This window comes from Piliocolobus tephrosceles, chromosome 15 (genome assembly GCF_002776525.5).
Source record: "Piliocolobus tephrosceles isolate RC106 chromosome 15, ASM277652v3, whole genome shotgun sequence".
NCBI classification, from domain to species: Eukaryota; Metazoa; Chordata; class Mammalia; order Primates; family Cercopithecidae; genus Piliocolobus; species Piliocolobus tephrosceles.
In genome coordinates this window covers 43,315,902-43,332,856 of record NC_045448.1, presented here as the reverse complement: position 1 = coordinate 43,332,856, position 16,955 = coordinate 43,315,902, and positions in this window count along the sequence as shown.

The window sequence follows — 16,955 nt, the reverse complement described above, 5'->3', positions numbered from 1 at the left end:
CATGGCACGTGCGTCTCTGTGTGTGTGTGCAAGTGTGTGTGGTATTCATTTACAGAACAAACATTTCCTGAGCACTGGCATGTGCCAGACACCGTTACAGGCACTGGAGAGATGGCAGTGAAAAAACCAATGGTCCCTGGCCCCAGGAGGCAGATGTCCCAGCCAGGGAGACCTAGGAGGCTGCAGGGCCTGTGAGTGTCAGGGAGTGTGAGTGTGAGGGGGTGAGACCCTGTGGAGAAGGGGCCCGTACATGAGTAGGGCCGGGTCTAAGTCAGGACATGGGTGTACAGACTCAAGTGTCTGTCTTTGGTGGATAAGAGTGTCCCCTGGGGTCTGTGCCAAGGAGTTTATGGGTCTGTGCAGGCCCAGAATCGAAATGTGCCTATCAGTCAGTTTGGGAGGCTGTGTGGCAATCACACCTGGCTGACTCCCAGGCTGCGGGGCTCTATTTTAAGAAGTGACAACCTGCAAATCCCCGCCCCCCACCATCCTTACCCCACACCTGCTCAGGTGCCTAGCCTCTGGGGAGGGCCCGGCCGGCCTATCTGCAGAGAGAGCCCACACTTCAAATGGAGCAGCCTCTGGCCCCCAGGTAACGAGGGTGGGGTGTGCCTGGGGCCCTGCTGATCGATGGGGAATCCCAGCTCCCTTGCCTCACACCTGCAGCCCTACCTCCTGCCTCCCAGCATAGCCCCTGTGTGTGAGGCACAGCTCTGGAACCCTCCAGGGCTCCGCTGGCCCATGGTGCCCCGCCTGATCACCCTGGGAAGTGGGCCAGGCAGGGCTGGAGGTGAGAGGGGAGGAGGGAAGTAGATCAAGGATGACCTCTCATCTTATCAAACATCTGAGCCCCTCCATCACCCCCTCCTTCCATGGGGTCTTCTTCCCTGGCTGCAAGTGGATAGTCCGGGTAGGTAGAAGCTGGGGCTGCCTGGGTGTCACCCTCCCCTGCCTCTGACACTCCCTCACTCTCTCTACTGTGTGTCCCATTGACCTTATCTTCTCTCGCCCTCTTCACTACTCCGAGTTAATAACAGTCGTGCATTGATCTGTTAGCAGGCATGATGCTAAGTGATTTGCGTGTATGCTCTCCTTTAATCCTCACAACGACCCTGTGAGGTCAGCAATTGTTATTCCACTAGAAGGGAGAAAGCCACAGCTCAGAGGCATCCACATCACCCAGTGAGGAGGGCAGAGAGTACGGCTTCCTGCCCAGGTTCTGGAGAGCACTTAGCTGTACTGCGACCTTGGGATCATGCTCTGCTGCTCTCCTCCCAGCCATGGTCCCTTGGTGGGAGCTGAGCTGTGTCCTTGAAGGTTGTGGACTGTGAACATTGTTCACAGGAACCAGAGACATCACTCTTTAGGATTCTACCAGCAACACCTGAATGGGCTCGACATTCGTGGAGGTGATGTTTCCCTGGATTACTGACTTTTGTTTTATAATAATTAAAATCTTTATTTGGTCTTATTTAATATAGTTTAGAAGCTATCTAATCTGTTTTGTTTGGAGAGGCGAACTTCTTTTGAAAATGTAAGTTTTGGCTGGGCGAGGTGCCACACACCTGTAATTCCAGCACTTTGGGAGGCTGGGGAGGGTGCATTACCTGAGGTCAGGAGTTTGAGATCAGCCTGACCAACATGGTGAAACCCCGTCTCTACTAAATCTACAAAAATCAGCAGGGCGTGGTGGCGGGCGCCTGTAATCCCAGCTACTAGGGAGGCTGTGGCAGGAGAATTGCTTGAACCCAGGAGGTTGCAGTGAGGCAAGATCTTGCAACTGCACCCAGCCTGGATGACAGAGTGAGACTCTGTATCAAAAAAAAAAAAAAAAAGAAAAGAAAATGTAAGTTTTGCTTTTAATTAAAAATAAAATCTTGGTTCAGAAAACTTAGGACACACGAAACTATTTAGACTGTTACTTTAGCATTTTCCCATTACTGCATCAGTAATATTCGCCACACTTTGCTAGATGTTCATTGATTGGAGTGTTGGAATCAAATTCTGCTCTAAATGTGTGTGAATACATTCGAGAGGTTTTGTGCTTTTCACTGTGAAATGCAATTGTGTCTTTTTTTTTTTTTTTTTTTTTTAAGACAGTCTTGCTGTGTCGCCCAGATTGGAGAGCAGTGGTACAATCTCAGCTCACTGCAACCTCCGCTTCCTGGGTTCCAATGATTCTTCTGCCTCAGCCTCCGGAGTAGCTAGGACTATAGGCCCATGCCACCACACCCAGCTAATTTTTGTATTTTTAGTAGAGACAAGGTTTCGCCAAGTTGGCCAGGCTGGTCTCAAACTCCTGACCTCAAGTGATCCACCTGCCTCAGCCTCCCAAAGTGCTGGGATTACAGGTGTGAGCCACTGAGCCCAGCCACAACTGTGTCTTGAATAAGAAGGTACCTAAAAGCCAAATTAAAGTAATAATAGTGAAATGTGTTTTATTGGTTCCTCTTCCTTCTATGCACTCCCTGGACTGAGGTAGGGGTGCACAGAGAGAGGAGGGAGCAATAAATACATATGGGGTCCAGGCTGTAGCCATGGAAGATGGTGGCAACCAGGGGATGCCAGCCACCTCCCATCCTCTGGTCCCTCCCCTGCTATAGATCCTACAGTGGCTTCCTACAGACGCTTCCCAGGGCAGCTCCAAGTCCTCTGTCCAGCAGGCAGCCTTGTCTGCACTGCGTCCCTCTCCTCCTCCCCATAAACACCCTGTCACCCAGGCAGACACTACTCCTGCTCTGCCCGTGGCCCATGGCCTCTGCTCTCGCTGCCCTCCTGCCCCAAGTTGAGGCACCTTACCCACTTCATTTCATTCAATCTGCAGAATGTCCCCACAGGCTAGGGTTTCGTATGCATTTTTGTTTGTTTGTTTTTTAGAAATAAAGAAACTGAGCTCAGAAGAGGGCAGCAACTTGCCCCAGGTCACACAGCTAGTAAAGAGCACAAGTGGGATTCCAAAGCAGGCTCACCTGACTCCAGTGTGCCATGCAGTTCAGCTGCATTTCATAGATCTTTTCTGAATGTAACCCAGTACCAAGCCCTGTGCTAAGGACTGGGGATACAGACTATTAGGGGAGAGGGATAACGCATATGCACATGCATGCATGCGCACGCGTCCCCCCCACATATACACATACACACACAGACACACACACGGACACACACAGACACACACATACACAGAGGCACACACAGACACAGACATACTCAGACACACAGACACAGACACACAGATACACACATATAGACATACACACACACCGACACGCATACACAGACACACACAGACACACGGAAACACACACATACACACACACGCGCGTGGTTCTGATACCATTTCCCGCTGGCAGGTGGTGGGATAACCTTTGGTTCTCTCTACCTTTTCCCTTCTGAGTTTCAGATGGGAGGGAAAGCAGACAGGGAGGAGGTGGTAGGTGCTGAATTAGTCACCTCCCAGTCTTAAAACCTTCACACTTGTGACTTAGACACCCAGATGGTCCCTTTCAAGAAATGAGCTCTATTTCCCTTTAAAAGAGGGACAGGGTATGAAAGAGAAAAACGTTTTGTTCTACAGTTTCAAGTTGTCATTTGGGGGCAATTTGTTCCTTTTCCTCCCTATCTCTATCTCCCTCCTCCCTCACCTTCAACCCAGACTGGTCCTAAGACCACAGAGAGCATCATATGCACCCATCCTTCCTTGCACCAGCTTTCCCCAAATCCCAGTGTCCAGTGCTGAGCCACTAGGCTGGGGCTGGGAGGTGACGTGCAAGAGGGTTTCTTCTCTGTGACACTTGGGGGTTGGGAGGGAAGTCAGGGGTCCTTGGCTAGCACAAGACTTAGATCTGATCTCCTTCACTGTCTCCTACTTTTGTTGAAAGGTTGGCTTGTTTGTGGACAGAAAGCTCTCTGGACCAGCATGGTGGCTCACACCTGTAATCCCAGCACTTTGGGAGGCCAAGGCAGGTGGATCACCTGAGGTCAGGAGTTTGAGACCAGCCTGACCAACATGGAAAAACCCCGTCTCTACTAACAATACAAAAAATTAGCTGGGCGTGGTGGCTCACACCTGTAATTCCAGCTACTTGGGAGGCTGAGGCAAGAGAATCACTCGAACCCGGGAGGCAGAGGTTGCAGTGAGCTGAGATTGTGCCATTGCACTCCAGCCTGGGCAACAAGAGCAAAACTCCATCTCAAAAAAAAAAAAGGTTATAGTTGCTTAAAAAGCATCTTGCATACTTGAGACTTCTTTGAAATGAGAACATCTAAACCAACCAACAGCTTTAAAATGTAATGAAATGTTCATGATTTCTAGGCTTTCCAATTAATGAAAGTATCACATGATTGTGGTTTATAGACATTAAATGACATAATTTTCATTTTCATTTTCAGGTTTTTAAAAAGCATTTTTGGCCAGGTGCGGTGGTCACATCTGTAATCTCAGCACTTTAGGAGGCTGAGGTGGGTGGATCTCTTGAGGTCAGGAGTTCGAGACCAGCCTGGCCAACATGAAAACCCATCTCTACTAAAAATACAAAAATCAGCCAGGCATAGTGGTGTGCACCTGTAATCCCAGCTACTGAGGAGGCTAAGGCAGGAGAATCACTTGAACCTGGGAGGTGGAGTTTGCAGTGAGCAGAGATAATGCCACTGCACTCCAGCCTGGGCAACAGAGTGAGACTCTGTCTCAAAAAAAAAAAAAAAAAAAAAAAAATCGAAGCCAATACGTCCTCTCCCACCCTTCAAATCTCAAACCTTTTTGCAGGACCGTAAACTTCATAGGCCCCAGACACTGCCTATGCGACTTAAAGAACGAACAGCCTGGCCCAGAGTGGCTCCTTGAATATTGTTGAAGAGAAGTAAGAGAGGGAGAGAGAAATACAAATGATTTGGAAACATGAAAAAAAAAAAAAAAAAAAAAACTGACATCTCTCATCATAAATAATGCAAATTAAAATGAGATACTGTTTTTTTCATATCTCAGATTGGTAGAGATCAAATAGTGATTTTTTGTACCATTGAGTGCAACTTTTTGGAGGACTATTGGATGATATCTATCAAAATGCAAATTGCTCATTCCTTTGCACCATCAATTACACTTAAAGGAAGCTGGGCTCCAGATACACTCACAGATGTACAAAGATGCACCTAGAAAGATTTTCATTGCTGTGAAAAACTGGAAACAGACTAGATATTAACTGACAGACGACTGACACAGATGGCAAGACATCACGCTCTGGAAGAGTCCACAACCATGAAAGAAGGTATGCACGTGCTGATATGGAACAAATACCTCAATACATAATTAAGTGGAAACAATTCAAGGTGCAGAACTATGTGTAACGTATGCTTTCTTTTGTGAAAAAAGGAAAACAGTACACACCACACACATATGTTTATGTTTCTTTATAGTTATATACTAGGAACTGCCTAGAAATATTTGGAAAGAGACTCAGACATTGAGAAGAATAGTTGTTTCTGAGAGGGAAACTGTTTGCTTGCTTTGTTTAATTTAATCTTTTAATTTTAAAATTTTTTTGAGATGGAGTCTTGCTCTGTCACCTAGTCTGGAGTACAGTGGCGTGATCTTGGCTCACTGTAACCTCTGCCTCCTGGGTTCAAGTGATTCTCCTGCCTCAGCCTCCTGAGTAGTTGGGATTATAGATGTGTGCCACCATGCCCAGCTAGTTTTTGTATTTTTAGTAGAGATGGGATTTCACCACATTGGCCAGGCTGATATCAAACTCCTGACCTCAGGTAATCTGCCAGCCTCCACCTCCCAAAGTGCTAGGATTACAGGCATGAGCCACTGCGCCTAGCCTAATTTTATTTTTAATTATAAGTGCATATCTCTTTTTTATTTAAAAAATCTAGTTAGCAAACAAATAGACAAATGCCTGTGGAACACAAGAAGTAAAACAAACAATGAATGAATGAATGACTAAATTAATGAATGAATGAATTTTAGGTGCTTGGTTGGGGAAGGAACTCCACTGCAGGCCATGTGTGGTGGCTCATGCCTGCAATCCCAGTAATTTGGGAAGCTGAGGCAGGAGGATCGCTCAAGACCAGAAGTTCGAGACCAGCTTGGGCAACATAGCAAGACCCCCATCTCTACAAAAAATAAAAAAATTAGTCAGGTATGGTGTCACATACCTGTAGTCCCAGCTACTCAGGAGGCTGACAGGAGAATTGCTTAAGCCTAGAAGTTTGAGGCTGCAGTGAACCATGATCACGCCATTGTACTCCAGCATGGGTGACAGACCTTGACCCTGTCCTTAAAAAAAAATAATAAGGCCGGGTGCAGTGGCTCACGCCTGTAATCCCAGCACTTTGGGAGGCCAAGGCAGGCAGATCACCTGAGATCAGGAGTTCAAGGCCAACCTGGCCAATAGGGCAAAACCCCATCTCTACTAAAAGTACAAAAATTAGCCAGGTGTGGTGGTGGGCACCTGTAATCCTAGCTACTCGGGAGGCTGAGGCAGGAGAATTGCTTGAACCCAGGAGGCGCTGTACTCCAGCCTGGGAGACAGAGCGAGACTTTGTCTCAAATAATAATAATAATGATAATATAAATAAAACAATAAGAAGAAGAAGAACTACACTGCATCCTGGAGCCCAAGAAGCTCCCACCACCTGGTGGAGGAGACACAGAAAGGGCAGAGAACCTGACGTTCTATGCAACTGTGGGAGGAGGGGCCCGGAGGAGTCAGGAGGGCTTTTCCTAGGAGACCTGAAGAATGGAGAAGGCTGAGCCGAGGGGAAGGAGGAATGGTAGGGGTTGGTTTGTGGGTTTTTGTTCTGGGAGGCCTTCGTTTCTCCCCTGCCCCTATCTGCAGCTCCTCCCTTCAGTGTATGTCAAGCCTGGGAAGTCCCAGCCCTTGGAGTGATGCCTGGCATACTATCTATGGCAGTAAATAGTGGTTGATCGAACTGATGGAATCAGTCACTGGTTAATTTAGGTGACAGTGAATTAATTACTCCCCTTTCCTACCTGAACATCCCCCCACAAACAACAACAGATGACTTTCTCAGAGCTGCCATGGATAGTTGTACAGGCTGTCCACTGCACAACTCCAGGAGGCACTATTTTCCTAAACTGTCATGGGAGCAATGCCTCCTGAAGCTGTGGGACATGGTGCACCTGCAAAACACTGTTTCTTCCTCTTCTAAACTCAAGCGAACTTAATCCACATGAAGAGTGAAAGGGCTCAGGGAACGGAGATCTCCCAACTCTGACATTGCAGGTTTTTCCCTCCCTTTTCCCTCCTGTTCGTACGGCCCTTTCCTTTGTTCCTTTCTAACTTGGACTTGAGGCAACTTAGCCAGATCTGGCCAATTACGCTATCCCTCAACTTTACAGCCTGGAGTTTGCTTACATTACAATCTCAGGAAAGTCCCATAACCTCTCAGGGCCTCAGTTTCCCTATATGGGAAATAGGTAAACATGTATGGAGCAATTCTTGATCATCCTCCTTGGCTTGAAGGGAATGTATCGGGGTAAAATGTCAAAGAAATACATCCCTATGGGACCTGGCATTCTCGAGGGGACAAGTCCCAACATCCCGTCCAGTCCTGCCTGGCCCTCCTTACCCTTGAGACCCACACTCTGCTTCATGGGCAGCATCCTAGCATGGAAAGAATTGTGCTGGGAGCAGCCTTGGCCAACTCCTCACTGACGACACTCACTGTGTGCCATTGAGCAAGCCGCAAGCCCTGCCTGGGCCTCAGTTTCCTTTTCTGTAGAATGGGAACTTAGGCCAGATCAGCAAGTGTCGAATGCTAGACTGGGCGGGCGTGGGGGCTCACACCTGTAATCCCAGCACTTTGGGAGGTCAGGAGTTCGAGACCAGCCTGGCCAACATAGTGAAACCCCCTCTCTACTAAAAATACAAAAATTAGCCAGGTGTGGTGGCAGGTGCCTTTGAAGCAGGAGAATCACTTGAACCCGGGTGGCAGAGGTTGCAGTGAGCCGAGACCATGCCATTGCACTCCAGCCTGGGCAACAGAGTGAGACTACATCTCAAAAAAAAAAACAACAAAAAACAGCTAGACTGAGTCTTTCATGGCCTTTTCTTTTTCGCTTTAATTTTTGTAATTTTTGTCTTTCTTCTTTGTGACTACAAACATCATACATCATACATGCTCATAAAAATTCAAACACTTCCAAAATAGGTAATGTACCAAGGGAAAACCAACCCTGAGACTCATCGTTAACTTGCTGCTAACTTTTTTATGGGTAACTTAATTCTAACATAATTTCACATTTACCAAAAAATTGCAACAATACTACAAAGACTCTACTATAACTTTTTTGCAGATATCTAATTGTTTTCTTTTTACCCCTTTTACTTTATTTTTCTTTATATATGTTTATGTGTGTGAATGTGTATGTGTGTATGTGTAATGTTTTCCCAAAATTTCCCAATTAAGAGTAAGTTGCAGACATCTTGCCCTTTTACCTCTAAATACTTCAGGGTGTATTTCCTAAGAACAAGGATGCTCTTTTACAGTGCAAGACTTACGTAACTCCTGCACGGTAGACACCGGAAAACTCAGCATTGATGCAACACTATTATCTAATCCACAACCTATATTCAAGTTCAGCTGTGTCATGATCTTTTCACAGGTTTCCAGCAAAAGTCTTGAAAAATCCTGGAAATTCAGAGCAATATAATGAGTTTTTCTTAAAGCTAACATGTATCTAGCTTAAAGGATGATGCTTTATTCTAAAACCTGCTGTTCTCTCCTTTTATTTTTATTGGTGTTTAAGATGTCTCTTGTCTCTTTTTTGATGAAATGATGGTGCCAGCAGAAAGTGATTTGTTAGCCTAGGCTCATGCCTGCAGTCCCAGCACTTTGGCAGGCTGAGGGAGGAGGATCATTTGAGGCCAGGAATTCGAGACTAGCCTGGGCAACAAAAAAATAAATAAATAAATTAGTCAGGCATGGTCTCGTGCACCTGTAGTCCCGGCTACTTGGGAGGCTGAGGTGGGAGGATTGCTTGAGCCTTAAGAGGTGGAGGTTGCAGTGAGCTGAGATTGCACCACTGCACTCCAGCCTGGGTAATGGAGTGAGATCCTGTCCCAAAAAAGAAAAAAAAAAAAAAAAAGATTTATTATTTCTCTGATATTCTTACTTGACAAAATAAAAACTGTGTGGAGATGCCCCCACGTGGCCCCTCCAGCTCCCGTGGTCTCTGATTCTGGGTGGGACCCCTCATCTCAGGAGGGTTTCCTGCACCCTGTTGAGAGCGCAGCCACTCCTAATGCTGGGGTGGGGGCTGGGAGAGGCAGACACAGGCCCTGCCCCAGGAGCAAATGGTTTCTCACCCAACAGAGGGTACCTTTATCTTTTTTTTTCTTTTTTTGGAGGGAGTCTCACTCTTTGGCCCAGGCTGGAGTGCAGTGGCACGATCTTGGCCCACTGCAACTTCCGTCTCCCGGGTTCAAGTCATTCTCCTGCCTCAGCCTCCCGAGTAGCTGGGACTACAGGTGTGCACCACCATGCCCAGCTATTTTTTGCATTTTTAGTAGAGACAGTGTTTCACCATGTTGGCCAGGCTGATCTCGAACTCCTGACCTCAGGTGATACTCTTGCCTCGGCCTCCCAAAGTGCTGGGATTACAGGCGTGAGCCACTGCGCCTGGCCCACCTTTATGTTTTCCAGACTCTCTGGCCTCTGTCTGGAACCTTCCTGGCCTTGTGAGTCTCCCCAGGAGGCAGACTCTAGGCACCAGGCCTCACTTTCCCAGCTTCCCTTGCAGCTGCTGCAGGCTTGTGACCTGGGTCAGCCAATCAGACACACACATTCGGCAACCCTGACTCTTAAGCAGAAGATACAAAGAAGCAGAGATGGAGTGCCTTTGCCACAAGTGGAGGCAGCAGCAGCAGCAGGAGGGAGGTGGCAGGCGCAGTGGGGCCACAGGGCCAGTCCTCAGGTTGGTTACTCAGTTGTCCTCACTGGTCTGGCTTCAAGGTATGATTTGGGCTGGGATTCTGGCTGCCGTCCAGCCCTCCCTGGTTGCTGTGAGCCTGACTCTCCAGCCAGCCCGAGAAGTCCATGAGTTAGTTCTCTGTTGCTTGCAACCAAGAACCCTGACCAGTAAGTACAAAGAAGTCAGTATTCATAGGGATGGCAAGGAAGCAGGGCCTGGAGTGTGGACACATCTGGACTTGATGAGCAGTGATTCTGAGGCATGGGCAGCCATGGAGGAATCTCGTTGCCTTGTCTGAAATGTGGAGGGGACACCCTGTCTAGGTGCTAGGTAGGGAAGCCCAGACAAGGAGTGCTGTGGGTAAGGGGTAGGAGGGATCTAAGAGGGGAGAGCCTAGAGCTGGGGACTGAGGATCGAACTGGGAGGAGAGAGATGGACTCAGGAAGAAGAGGAGGGTGGAATTGCAGGAGGAGATAGCCAGGTTGGGTCACATGGTTCCGCATGCTTAAAATATTTTTTCACCCTTTTCTTTTCTCTCTTTTTTTTTAAATTAAAAAAACTTTTTTTGAGAGGGAGTCTTGCTCTGTTACCAGGCTAGAGTGCAGTTGCACCATCTTGGCTCACTGCAACCTCCGCCTCCCAGGTTCAAATGATTCTCCTGCCTCAGTCTCCTGAATAGCTGGGATTACAAGCATGCACCACCACACCGAGCTAATTTTTTTGTATTTTTAGTAGAGATGGGATTTCATCATGTTGGCCAGGCTGGTCTTGAAATCCTGACCTCAGGTGATCCACCCACCTTGGCCTCCCAAAGTGCTGGGATTTCATGTGTAAGCCACCGCGCCTGGCCTTTTTCACCTTTTTCTATATGCCAGGCAATGTATTGGTTAATAAAACAGTCCAGGGAAGGGTATTATCCTCATTTTGCCTACAAAGAAATTGTGTTACAGAAGAATTAAACAACCTGAATAAGATCAGAAAACCAGAAAAGGACAGGGTCAGAATTCAGACCTGAGTCTGCCTAACCCTGACATTGATGCCCTTAACAACCTCAACAGGTGCTCACATTAGGAAGCAAAATCTCTGCCTCAGTCCCTGAGTTTTTATATAGTTGGCCTTCAATGTCTGTGGGTTCCTCATCTGTGGATTCAACCAACTGCTATCAAAAGCATTTGAGGGCCGGGCGCGGTGGCTCATGCCTGTAATTCCAGCACTGTGGGAAGCTGAGGCAGGCAGATTGCTTGAGGCCAGGAGTTCAAGACCAGCCTGATCAACATGGTGAAACCTCATCTCTACTAAAACTACAAAAATTATCTGGGTGTGATGGTGCATGCCTGTAATTCCAGCTACTTGGGAGGCTGAGGCAGGAGAATCGCTTGAACCCAGGAGGCAGAGGTTGCAGTGAGCTGACATTGTGCTACTGCACTCCAGCCTGGATGACAGAGTGAGACTGTCTAAACCAAAACAAACAAACAAAAAAAAAAAAGAAAAAATATGAGGAGGCCGAGGCAAGCAGATCACTTGAGCCCAGGAGTTCAAGATCAGCCTGGGCAACATGGTGAAACCCCATCTCTACTAAAAATACAAAAATAAATTAGCTGCGTGTGGTGGCACACACCTGTAGTAGGCTGAGATGGAAGGATTACTTGAGTCAGGGAGGCAGAGGCTGCAGTGGGCCAAGATCACGCCACTGCACTCCACCCTGAGAGACAGAAGGAGACCTTGTCTCAAAAAAAAAAAAAAAGTTTTTGAAAAAAAGTTGTGTCTGTACAGAATACATAGACTTTTTTCTTGTCATTATTCCCTGAATAATATAGTATGTACACTTATATACTGTAACACCTACGTACATACCATTTACATTAAATTAGGTATTTAAAGTAATCTAAAGATGATATAAAATGTAGAGGAAAGGCTGGGCGTGGTGGCTCACACCTGTAATCCCAGCACTTTGGGATGCCAAGGCGGGTGGATCACCTGAGGTCGGGAGTCCAAGACCAGCCTGGCCAACATGGTGAAATCCCATCACTACTGAAAATACACAAATTAGCTGGGCGTGGTAGCTGGGACCTGTAGTCCCAGCTACTTGTGAGGTTGAGGCAGGAGAATGGCGTGAAGCCGGGAGGCGGAGGTTTGCAGTGAGCCGAGATCCTGCCACTGCACTCCAGCCTGGGAGACAGAGTAAGACTCCATCTCAAAAAGAAATTTTATCACTGTGAGATAACACACTTTTCTTCTTGTCTAAGTCAATTGAATAGAAGTTCTGTTTCTTGTTGCTAAAACATCCTTACTAATTTGGTATGCTAATAGCTGCAGCAGGAACAACAGCCATCAGTTAAAGGGGGAAAACCTGATTCTTTGACCAAGCAGGGGCCTGAGAATTCTTTTCCCTGCTGGTTCAGTGGGGAAGAGGGAGAGCATAGGCAGAAGTGCAGGCGGCCCGAGGCCCTTGCACTCTGAATCTTGTGGCAGGCAGAGAGAGCTCCCATCAGAGGCGGCGCCGCTCCCGGCCAGCCAGATTTCCAACTCCCATTTCCTGTAGGGTCAGCAGAGGTGGAGGATGGGGTAGGCAGAGGAAAGCAGCTTTATTTTCTGAATCATGATGGAAAACAGATGTCCCAGTACCCCGCTGGTCCCAGACTCACCCTGGACAGAGGCTGGGCCTGTTCTCAGCCCTGACCCGTCCACCAACCTCCTGTCCCCCACATCAAGTCCAGATGTGGCTTCTTCCAAGTTCTAATAATAATTTTGATTTGTTGCAGCAAAGCAACCTTCACCCGCTAGCTCAATCCTAAACTTATCAACTCACCATGGAGTAGAGAAGGAGTAACACTATGAAAGCTCTGTAAGGAAACCTGCTGGGGTAGAGAGGAGTGTGAACTTGAGATTCAGACCAATGTAGGTTCAACCACAACCTGGTCTTTTACTAGCTTTGTGATCTCAACCATTACATCAGTCATCAACTTCTGTGTAACAAGCCACCACAAAACCTAGTGGCCCAAAATAACAACTGTTTATTTCTCACGGTTCTGAAATTTGGGCAGGGCTTGGCAGGACAGCTCACTTTTTCTCTACATAGTGGGAATTGTGTGTGTGTGTGTATTTGTGTGTGTGTGTGTGTGTTTTGAGACATGGTCTCACTTTGTCACACAGGCTGGCGTACAGTAGTGTGATCGTAACTCATGGCAGCCTCAAACTCTTGGGCTCAAGGGATCCTCCTGCCTCAGTCTGCCATGTAGTTAGGACTATGGGTGCACATAAACATGCCTGGCTAATTTTTAAATTTTCTGTAGACTCAGGGTCTTGCTGTGCTGCCCAAGCTGGTCTCGAACTCCTGGACTCAAACGATCCTCCCTCTTCAGCCTCTCAAAGTGCTGGGATTCCAGGCACAAGCCATAGTGCCCTGCCCATGGTGTTGTGTTTTGTAAGTTAAGACAATGGTGCATGTGCACGAGCAGAGGAAGGCCATGCAAAATGCATGTCCACCCTGTTCCTTGCCTCCCATCTCTGTATAGATCGTTCCTTTTCCTTTCATCTGTCCTTACTCATCAATATACCAAAGGAAGAGAGTGTTAGTAGAATATATGCACAGCAAGAAGAGAAATTAAAAGATGTTAGTTTTGACCAGGCATGGTGGCTCATGCCTGTAATCCCAGCACTTTGGGGGCTGAGGTAGGTGGATCACCTGAGGTCAGGATTTTGACACCAGCCTGGCCAATATGGTGAAACCCTGTCTCTACTAAAAATACAAAAGATTAGTAAGGTGTGGTGGTGCGCACCTGTAATCCCAGCTACTCAGGAGGCTGAGGCAGGAGAATTGTTTGAACCCGGGAAGTGGAGGTTGCAGTGAGCTGAGATCATGCCACTGCACTCCAGCCTGGGTGACAAGAATGAAACTCTGTCTAAAAAATAAAAAATAAAAAAATAAAAGTTGTTAGTTTTGTGTGTACTCTTCTGGTAGGAATGAAATATATATGCATATATGACCTATGAAATATGAATTGCATAATTCTGATGATTGTACATACGAGTTAAATGCTCTTATTTGCATTTAAAACTGGCTTTGCCCCATATAAAGTTGAATAGCAAAATTCACACTAACATTTACAAATTTTAACTTTTTAATTAGGGTAGCATTAAATAGCAAGTTAAAAACACTGTGGTGAGTTAAGGGAGAGATACTATCAAAGGCAAGAGAAAGCTTTATATTTTAGTGCCTCTAACAATGGTTTTCTTGCTTTTTGAATAAGGGGCTCCACGTTTTCATTTTGCTTTGGATTCCAAAAATTGTATAACTGGCCCAGAGGCCGGGCCTCTTAAAGCCTATGCCAGAACCGACACAGCATCACTTTTGCCACATTCTGTTGGTCAGAGCAAGTCACAAGGGCAGCCCAGAGCCAAGGCAGAGGTGGGGGTATGCAGGTGTGTGTGTGTGGTGGGGAACTGGCTCCACCTTTTGAAGGGAAGAACAGCATTCTAATACAGAGAGGAGAGGAATTGTCGGTGACCATCTTTGCAGATGATATACAACAACCATAGGCCATCTCCTTTCTGATCTCATCTTCTCATCTGTAAAATCAGAATGATTCCCCAGAGTTGATGGAGAATAAGGGAATATTGTGTTTGCAATTCCTGGAACATGGTGATGCCTCATTCAGGGTTGGTCCCTCCCCTTCTATTTTTTTGGGAGGGCGGGGAATGGAGCCTCGCTCTGTCGCCCAGGCTGGAGTGCAGTGGCACGATCTGGTCTCACTGCAACCTCCGCCCCCCGGGTTCAAACGATTCTCCTGCTTCAGCCTCCCGAGTAGCTGGGACTACAGGCGTGCACCACCACGCCCTACTAATTTTGTATTTTTAGTAGAGACAAGGTTTCACCATGTTGGCCAGGCTGGTCTCAAACTCCTGACCTCAGGTGATCCACCCACCTCGGCCTCCCAAAGTGCAGGGATTACAGGTGTAAGCCACTGCTTCTATTTCTTAATCGTGCTTTATAAATGCTTACTGATTTGCTGTCATTTCAGTCATTCATTCACTTAATCTTTATTGAGTCCTATGAGTCAGGCACTGTTCTGGGAGCCAGGGATCACAGCTGAGAATAAAACAGACAAAAGTCCTTGCCCCTATGGAGTTCATTTTGACAAGAGAGACAGACAATAAATGAGGCAAACAAAAAAATATGTATTGTGTTGGGAAGTAAAGAGGCCAAGGAGAAGGAAAAAAATGGTAAGGTGCTAGAGAGTTCTGTGGTGAGGGCCCAGAGTTCGCTAGGGTGACTTGGGAAGGCCTCACTGAGAGGAAGTCATCTGAGTAAATCCTAAAGGAGGAGCCCTGAGGATGTTCCAGGCAGAGAAACGGCCAGTACAAGGGCGCCAAGAGGGGAGCACGTCTCAGGTGAGTGAGGGGCAGCGAGGGGTCCCAGGTGGCTGGAGGAGGGAAGAAGGGGAGAGATAAGGGAACTAGGGAGGGCGGATCAGGAAGCACCCCACTCCACCCCTGGCAAAGGACTTTGTCTTTTACTATGAATAAGATGAAATCACAGAGGCTGGCGTGGAGGAGGAGAGCAGTGGCTGCAGGGTAGGCCAAAGACTATAGTGGGAGCAAGAAGAGGCAGGGAGACTGGTGGGAGGGTGGCCTGGCCAGGGGCATCCCTCTGGAGGTGGGAGAAGTGGCTGAATTCTGAACAGTGCTTTGGAGTTAGACAGGACTTTCCTGTCAAATCACAGGAAATCAATTTGGCATGACAAGCAGGTGTTATCAAATCCTCATGTTATAGAAGACAGCATCAAACCTTGGTGAGGCTAGATGACGTGCATCGTGTCACGTAGTTACTAAGCGGTGTCTTTCCGAAGGCAGGAAGGTTTCGGGGTCTGTCTGAAGCTGACAGTAACGGATGTGTGGTCTGCATGTGGGTGTGTTTGTAGGTCTTGCCTTTCTCTAGGTCTCCATATCTGTTGTCGCCCCATCTCCGCCCCCCACTGCCACCTGTCAGCTTCTGCTCTTCTTACACGTTGCAGACACATCTTCGTCTTCTCCCAAGCCCATTTCTAAGGGGCCTGTATGTTTCTGGTGCCCAGAGTGTATGTGGGCGACCCTTGTAGCATCGGCATGCCTCATAACAGTGTGAATGCCCCGGCGCGTGTGTTTCTGAGTGTGTGCGCATTACTTTGTCTGTGTGTGAGGTGTATGTGCATACTGCTGGCTGTGAGCACCTATGGATGGGGGGGCTTAAGGGACTGGGTGTGTGCATGAGGGTAAATGTGTGTGTAAATGTGTGAGCACATGGAGGTATCCTCTCTCCTCTCTACTCCTTCAAATTTACTCCCATCCTGAAAGGCCCAGGTCAAGCCCACTTCTCCAAGAAGCCCCCTCACTTTTCTAGGCCATAAGAAGCTCCCCCTGCTGAATCCCACCACCACCTCCATCAGAATCACATACTCCACGGCTTTGACTGTTTTCCAGCGGATCTGCCTCCTAGAATGCCAGCTGTCCACATGTGGCAGGGCAAGGTGGGCATGCAGGCGTACATCCCTGCCCCTGTTCAACCATCAGGCTAGACCTCCTTGGGTCACCTCCCCCAGCCCCCCACGTGAGTTGTTTAATGGCGCTTTGGAGAAGGAGGGGCAGCAGCCTCAGTATGGTCTAGTAAGCAGGACTGGCGGCCTCCGGCAGGCAGAGGCAGGTGCGCAGAGGTGGCTGCGTCCTGGGCTCCCTTCCTCCCTGTGGGGAGCAGCTGAGTCTCCAGGCAGCAGGATGGAACTCTACACTGGAGTCTCTCAGTGAGCTCCCAGCGTGGGCTCGTGGGGGTCCTGGGAACACAGAGACTTGGCCCCCTAGAGAGACCTGTGGGCCTCAGGGTAGCCGGTCCCATCCTTTGCTCCCTCCCCTGCACCCTCTAGGGGCCCCCAGGCTGGGCCCCAAAGCAGGGTTCCTTCTGATGTAAACCCCTCTCCCTCTCTTTCCCCTTCTTCCTCCCAGAGCACCAATTCCTCTGTGAACCCTGTGGCCTCTCCTGCAGGTACTA